Genomic DNA, 8824 nt, shown 5'->3' on the forward strand with positions numbered 1-8824 from the left:
GGAAAGAGGGCAGGGAAAAGAGAGATTTCCTGATGAGATTTGTATTTACCTCCTGGGGCAAATGTCCTTTGAAATAATTTAAAGTAGCAAACTAAGCCAGTACATTTAAGCAAACTATGAAGCCATTTTCATCAGCAACATTTGCATCATGAATCACAGTCTGTGTCACAAGACAGGAGAGAGCAAGATCCTGCTGTACATTGTTTGCTGTCTCTCTCTTACCCAGTATTCATTCTACAATGCTTTGTGCCTGTGTTTTATTAAAATAAAATGCTGGGCACAATAAAATATGTCTAATTAAAATAATTTTGGTAAAAATATGTGAATAGCAAATTTTTATTTCTAGTAAAAAAATTGTGTTACTGAATAGAAAGAAAGCAAAGCATATCTTGACATAGTTTGGAGGATTTAGCAAACCAATTTCCAATAACATTTAGAAGTGCCTCTCCATTTTAACAAAATCTGTCAATATCTAGGACATTGAAAGAGTGAACGCTTCTGGTAAAGATATAATTTAATTTAATGTGATTTAAATAGTTGTGGTGCAATTTTCAACTATCTCTGCAGATACCATGAGAGGTTTATGCTACCCCTTTCTGTTTCTGTCATTTTTAGGTAATTTCTTTCCTGTTTTCTGTAATTTGATTTTCCTCCACTTCTGTTTTCCTCTACCCATCCATCTTTTCCTCCAAGCTTATCTTTAACGTCAGCTGAAGACCATCATGAAAAGATATGATTATATTAGAATAAATTTGTCTGATTTTTATTATGATGACAGATGTGAAGCTTATTCGTCCCATGGAGATAATGATTAAATGTCTCCTTGCTTTTGCATTGAAGAAACAGAATCTGAAGTTGAACAGAAATGTTGAATTTTTGCCCATGGGTCTATTTATCTTGGCAATTTAAACTCACAACTGCACAAATTATCAGTATATAATATAAATATTTTCTATGAATCTTTTTTATTTACATTTGACTTTACGAACATATGAAATTTAAGACAAAATTGAAGCAATTGTCCTTGTTTAATTATAAAATTGCTTTTTGATCTTTCTCTCTTAAGAGATAATTTTTCACAAAACTAACTGTTACTATGGCGTATGACAGATTGCCTTTTGATATTTTGTAACAGCAAATGCATAAAGACAAAACAAGTACATTTTTGCAGGTTTTCTAGCCACAAATAGCACCTACCTCATGATATCTGAACAGACAAAGTATTGCCCGTCAACAGCTAACATGCTGGGGTAAATCTAGGAGCAGGGAGTACTAGATAGGCACTCTTATGCTGTGCTGGTTTAACCTAGAATCCAGGTCTTTTTTCTTTTCCCAACAGCTCATGGTAGGGAGTTCAGTGCTGACAAGGTGATACAGGGTGTTGGTAGGTGCTGTGGATAAACATAGTTAAAGGGATTTTATAATGAAAGCTTCTCATGGCTCCTCAGGCATGCCACATGGCCTGAGGGTGCACTTGCTCCTGCAGCAGTTCCTGAGCTGATAGCAGAGAAATTTTCTGTGCATTGCAGTCTTGAGAGAAAGTAAAAGAGGCAAATAGTTGTTTTTCAATGTTGTTAAAAATTAAATCATGTTTCTAAATTTTTCTCCTGTAGCGTAAACAACATTTAAGTTACTTCAACAGAATGTGACTAACACCAGATACACCTCACATCCTTTTCAGAGAGTAGCTATATGGGAAATTTTACGAAAATATTGCTTTTCTAACTGATTAACATGCTATCTCATAGCTTACAGAAAGTGACAATCATGATTGCAATAAAACAGAAAGGAAATATAGTTTTTAATCACCGATAAAAGATACAGTCCTAGCAATGACTTAAATGTTTTATGTTTGTAATATTGAGATCACTAATAGTTCTTGGAATTTAGAGGCCATTTATTTTATTGGATTAAATTATTTTTCATCATAGACTTCCTGAATTTTACAGGAGGCAGGATACTGTGAGTAATTTCAGCCTTCTGTCTGTATTAGGAAGATACTCAGTTCTATCAATATAAACATTGATATTTTATTCAACACAAAAAGTAAGTTCAATAATATGCAACCTGAGACACAATACAAATCTTGATGTTTTTTGGAACATGAAAGTAGTGTATGTTGAATACTTCCATAGGAAATATTTTAATCTATCTATGATTCATAAATATTTTGAGAGGAAAACAACAAAGTTGTAATTCTGTCAGACTGTCTTCTAGACTTGATGTGCCTCAGAACAGGGCAGCCTTGGGTGTGTTAGTGAGAGGGGATAACCAGCCTTTGGCAGTTCAGGTCTCTGTCTGTGTGACACCAACATGGTCATTGCCGTGATATCTGTTCCAGCAGGAAGAAGCAATTGGTTAATCAGAAAACTTGACTGATGCAAAGTTACCTGAAAATCTTGAAGATCCAAAAGTAGAAAGGCTGAAATGTAGCAAGTGCAAGTGAAAGCCATGTTAGGTGTGTGACAGGTAATAGACCAAAACAGTAGAGCTGGTACTGTTCAGGTTTTTCTGCTTTCCTTTATATTATGTTGAGCGTGTATATCTACACTTAAAACTAATTGTGGTATGAAATTATCTCTTTATTATTTTTAGTTTACTATTAGTATAACTACTACATTAAAATTCTTTCCAAGGTATGCTGACAGCAAGCGCTGTGGTGTGGCGAGGTGTTCACTCTGTATGTTTGCATTGGCACCACAGAGGAGTCTTCTCATGCAGCTCTTACACCTGGCTTAATTTCTTGCAACCTACCATTTCTCATAGAAAAGTGTGGAGTCTGTCCTCAATGGGTCACAAGATGCCCCTGGCAGGAGATCTCTGGCTGTTGAGGCAGGTGTTGTGTGGTCTTGGTCCATTCCACACCCGTTGTGGAGTTTCTAGGCGGAGGGGCACCACTCAGGCATGCTGGGCACTCAACCTGGTAACAGGCGATGCTGCTTGGCAGGCACTGGGGCCAAGTTGAAGGTTTTTGAGTGGGTAGTGTCTAGGACCATGCACTGTCCACACAGTGTATGAGGTGTGATGCCCTCCAGATGGCAAATCTTGCCGTGCCATCTGGGGTACTGCCATGGTCCACTGGGTGCTCAAACAGCTACATAGTATTTGTGGCTGGGGAACGTGGTCTTGCAGTGTCCTCAGGGTGCATCAACAATTCAGTGTAAATGCAGCTACGGGCAATTGGAGTCCAGGAATATCCCCTGAGAACACCATTACCTTTACTGATTATTTAGCTACTGTCATGGTTTGACACTGGGTAATTGCCAGGCACACACGAAAAACTATCCAGTTTTTCTCCTCTGCTATAGCTGAGCAGAGGAGGGGAAATTAACACAGAAACTTCATGAGTTGAGATAAGGATTAGGGGAAAAACATTTCAGGACAAAACAGGTTCAAAACTTAGACAGTATAAAGAAGATTTATTATTAACAGAATTAATAATAAAAAGGGCAATGAGAACTAAAATAAACTTTTAGAACACCTTTCCTTCCCAGTCCCTCCCTCTTTCCACTGACTGCGCAAGGAGACAAAACCACAGGGTTTTAGTCAGTATTTCACTTCTTAAAAATCTTTCTTTAGTATGCTTAAGGAAAAAAAGTTTCTTCTGCTGTGCCATGGGATCCTTCCTCGGGAGATAGTTCTCTGCGAACTTTTCTAGAGTGGTTTTAACTTTCACTAACAGCAGTCTGCCCAACCTGCTGTAATGTGAGTCCCTCCCACGGGTCAAGCAGTCTTCCCACAACTGCCTAGTGTGGGTCATTTTAGTTCATGGGGTTTTGTCTTTTAAGGATGAGCTGTTCTAATTTGGAAGCAAGGGTCCTCTTTCTTTATCTCTGGAAGCAAGGGTCCTCTCTCTCTGCTCAAGTTCCCCACCAGATCACAGCTTTTTAGCATCCACATGCTCCAGTGTGAGCACCAATCCTCATGGGCTGTCTGTGGATCTCTGTGTCCCACCCATGCACCTAATGAATTACAGGGAAACAGTCTACCATAGTCCTCACCAAGGCTTACAGAAGAATCTCAGCTCCAGTGCTTGGAGCACTTCTTCCCTCTCCTTCTTTCACTGACCTTGGTGCCACCATGTTGGTCCTCTTCACATGTCCTCACTTTCCTTTTCTCTGACTCAGAAGAAAGTTAGTGTCTGCAGGTTCGTTTGCTCTCAAGTTCCATCAATTGAAAAGTTCTTACGGACCTTCATTGCGCTGAAAAGGTTGATTTCTTCTGGGCTCCATATTGGGGAATAGTTCACCATGTTTTTGTTGCTGGCCACATGGTCCCCGCTGGCACTGCACAGGCGGCCCCGGCTGCACAGTCTTGGCCTCAGGAGGGCCCTGGCCTCAGGAGGATCTCGACCTCGGGACGGGCCCTGGCAGCCCCCACCAGGATGGGCCCAGCAGCCGCCTCACCTCCCCTCGGGAGAAGAAAAGACAGCTTCCCACGGTTTTTCCTTTCTTAAATGTATCATCACAGAGGTGATCTCTGTTCAGGTCACGTCTGTGTGCCAGTGTTACCAAGTTCTCTAATTGGGCTACTAACCTGCCCATCGTCAGAGCCTTCAGTGATCGGCTCTGTGTCGTACATAGTAGAAACTTCGAGCAGCTTGTTCCTGCCCACCAAAAACTAGACTGCTTTTAAATTAGCACAGCTACTTAACACGCTGCATATGGTTAAAGAAGGAGTCAATGTTATAGAGTGTTGGATTGTGCTGGCTTGGCAGATGATTGTTTTTAAAAATCCATGACTTGATTTTATATATCAGTATTTATTGTTACATTGTGTTACCTTGCTGCCAAGTGCTCTTGCGACCTGATCACTGGTTTACATCTATTTACATTCTGTTAGAGAGCTGTAGTCTTATGGTGAATAAAGAGCAATAGGCAGGCCATTTGGTGGCACAATAAATTTTGTGGGTAAACTGTGAGGCTGTATTTTCTGCTTGCTTGGCCCGAGTGGCTCTTGTTTCCATGGTCTGTAGGACCTCTTTCTTCTGTTTTGCAAAGACAATAAATATTAAGGGTGTTTTCAAAGTAGTTCTCAGGAAATGTATGGGAAAGAAAGGAAAAAGAAAAGAAAAAAGAAGGAAACCTGAAAATCTTCTGACAGCCTATAATTCAGTGATCATATTCCAGAGTCATAGACAAAGTTAATAGAACTGGAAATTATATTAGCAATGCCTATATATTTCTGTCACTTTCTGTCCATTTTTATTTTATAGTCATGTTATACTGCTTATTGAGATTATGATTGTGATGTTCTATCTTTATTACTTTGTGGCCTAACCTTTCAAGTCTGAGCTTTCATGGACTAAACAATAAATTTTGCTATAACAACCTCACTTAATTCCCCTATAAAACTGATGTTTCCTGACGGTTGTTCACTGATGTGTACTGTAAATATGGCATCCATAAATTTTAGAATTTAATCTCATTTGGTCCATACAAAACAATAATGAAAGCCTATAAAACAGGAAGCAGTAAGATGAGAGTATTCAGTAGTAACTGCATCTCTGTTCCCCAATTGAAAAAATATAATTCAAAAATTCCTTAAAATGAATAATTTCCCAAAATTACATTTGCAATATGATTGATTGCTAAATTCCTTCTTTAGCTGTTACTTAAGGACTAAAGTGTTACTGGGAGAACGTACAGATGGAGGGAAGGGTAAGGAGGGACAAGACCTCTGTCAGTACGTGTGAGCTGTGGAGCTATTTGTGAAGCAGAAAACAATTACTTACCCTCTTCTCTGAGGAAGTAGGGAGAGACAAGGGTGTCTTTGTCCACTGACAGTGAATGCAGTCCTGCCATAGGGATTCACAGTTAATGATGACACAGCCTAGCATGAAGCAAGGGGGAAAAGAAGGAAAGCTGTTTTTCTGAAAAAAATTTTTTGTATTGCAAACTCTTGCTGGCTTTTCTCATGCATTGGACCTAAATAACAGCCTAAGCTCAGCTTTCATTTTGTAATAGTCTGTTGTTCTCCTCTAGGTTCCAGATGTGCACTTCTAATAGCAACGACAAAGCACAGCTTCTGATTAACACTAATGATGCTATTGTGAAGTGGCACTGTGACAATACAAATGCTTTTTGGACTGCTTAAGCTTTTTACCTTAGACCCACCCATGATCTGCCTCCACCTGAGACATTCGAGTAAATGACTTTCCCTTACCAGATTCCCTGTGGGATTTACGTAGAGTTTTTTCCCCTTTTCTTATTTTTTTTTTTTGGTGGGGCTCTCTTGAACTGTACTCTCTAAATGTACAGTTAAATTGGTTTTTTGTACAGTCAGTGGCTAGAATAGAGATGTCTTAAAAAGACAGATGTGGAAAGGGGAGAAACCAATAACCTATGATTAATGAATCATTGGGAGATGATGTATAAAATTATACACAGAGAGAAAATGGAGAGCAGAGGCAACTGTGACAGTTGATTATCCTCCTATCTTCATATTTCAGCCATCCCAGGTTTTTCACTGGTATGGTTGACAGATATATTTTTCCAGAATATATTTAATAATTAATAATTTTGGGTCTAGCAAGAAGTTCTAGATACAAAGGCCTGGATGGCAAGACTCAGTTTCAGAAGGAAAAATTATCTGCATTCTTTCAGCAGCTCTGTTGGCTATTGAATATATTTGCTCAATGTTCTTCATTTAGTCTTTCTAAGCCCGTAAGAGCTCTTATCATTTTTAAACATAAGATTACAATTGATTAAATTAAGAGAAACAAGTCCAAGCAGGCAAGTATATCTTTATTCAGATAGAACTGAATCTTCTCCTATAAATATGTAAGTGCCTAAATGATGTCATTGTACAAAATTATGTTGAAAATCCGGATCTCAGAGAGCTGTTTATAGTCCTACCAAAAAAAGGTAACCTTAAGGATTCAGGAAGTTAAATCAGCTAAAATTAAGCACACCTCAAAACTGATTTACATAAATTTTCTTTGTAATTTATGCTGGCTGCTCAAATATCATGGAAGTAAAAGGTGCAAAAATGGATGGGTGAACTGACAGATGGATATGAAAAATCAGAAAATTAGTTTAAATTTCCGGATTTTAATAAATTAAGCATGACAAGCATAACACAGGAACCCAATATTTATTTAGTTAATTTAGCTTTGTTTTTATTATAAAAAAATTGTCAGTACATATTGGAAATCTCATTTATTTCAGAATAAAAGAACATGCAGTTGGCAACTGATGATGCCAAACCCAGAACTGCAAGAAAACACACATTCTGCTGGCAGGATTAGGGTGTGATTCTGAAAAATATGGTCATGATTTAAGAAAGTTTTGCACAATTTGGCTACTAAACTGACAGAGTAAATTTTAACAGTCAACATTTCCTTCCTTCCTGCCTTCCTGCCTGCCTTCCTGCATCCCTCCCACCTTGCCTTGCCTTTCCTTGCCTTGCCTTGCCTTTCCCTCCTTCCCTCCTCCTTTCCTTCTGTCCTCTTCCATTTCTCCTTTTTGCTGAAAATGTGGCCTTTTTTGGTACTTTCTCTGTTCCTGTTCTTGAACAATTTAATCTCTAATTTTTCATTTGCAGAATGAATGCTGATACTCACAGTAATTTTCTTTCTACTTTCTTTAGGGCTTTTCTCTGTTTCCTTCTAAATTCCCACTTGGTATATATACATTGTCTTTTCTGCAGTCAGGTTTTGGCATTTTGATGGAAGTTTATGGACTTTCGTTCTGTTATATCTAGAGAAATTTGGGTCTTAATAAGAGTCTAAATAGTCTAGATTCATAGTACTGGATTTAAGTCTGTAACAAGTTCATCTCCAATTCATTGTCTGCTGTTGCCCTGAGCTTACACCAGTCACAAGAAACTTCTCTTTTTCTTACAGAAAGCTTTTTCCCTTCCCCCACTGTCACCTCCACTAATGACTATCACTATCTAGTGTATCCATTTCTACCTTCCATTCTCATGCTGGTTGTCCAGTATATTTTCTTCTGTGGGATTTTAAAACTGTTTCTTTCTTTGGATTTTTTAATAGTACAAGGACCTTCACACACAGGAATATAAAGATATGAAAGTGCATTTTGTTTTCTTTGGCTTCACAGGTAACCTTCATGCAAAAAAATTATTTGCCTCCATGAGTCAGGCTGAAGAACTTGGTTTCATGAAGACACTTTGGGTCATGTAGATCCAGTTTTGTTCTACAGAATAGGAATACTTTCTGCAGTAGAAACCAAGATGCTGTGAATTAAGGATTACACAATGTGCTATCACAAATGGAATACTACTTAACTACATTTTTAATACTTCACTAAATCTCTTATCTATTGAACATATCTTCTTGCTAAGTCTGAATGGTGTTACAAGACAACCCCTTACTAGGGCTAGAAACTATATGCACAAAGAAATAAAAATCTAATCTCTGTTTTCAGCTGTAGCCTGTACAACATCCCACGTCCATTTCCTGTTGTGTTTTCCAGGTAAGTAATACCTTTCAGAGTAAACAGAACATAATATGCAAGAGACCTGATATTTTTACATTTATGCTGAATTTTATGTGTGAATGAACTCAAGCTCTAACAGAATACTCTTTTCTCTCTGTCCCACTTTAAATCTGAAGGAAAACTTGGGGTGCCAGAAACTGTTTTTTGGAACAGGTACCTACAGTTATTTATATATGGATATTGTTGTTCACATTTAGAGGATTATATGTAGATAATATCAACAATAAAATTAAAGTAAGTGTGCTTCAAACTAATTTGATCTGATAATTTTGATATTGTTTGGTTAGGTGCTGGATAACATTCGAACATTTTTTTGTTATTCAGGGATAATGTATTATTGGATATAAGCCAAAACATGAACA

Source organism: Corvus brachyrhynchos, unplaced genomic scaffold (genome assembly GCF_000691975.1).
Source record: "Corvus brachyrhynchos isolate BGI_N302 unplaced genomic scaffold, ASM69197v1 scaffold239, whole genome shotgun sequence".
NCBI classification, from domain to species: domain Eukaryota; kingdom Metazoa; phylum Chordata; class Aves; order Passeriformes; family Corvidae; genus Corvus; species Corvus brachyrhynchos.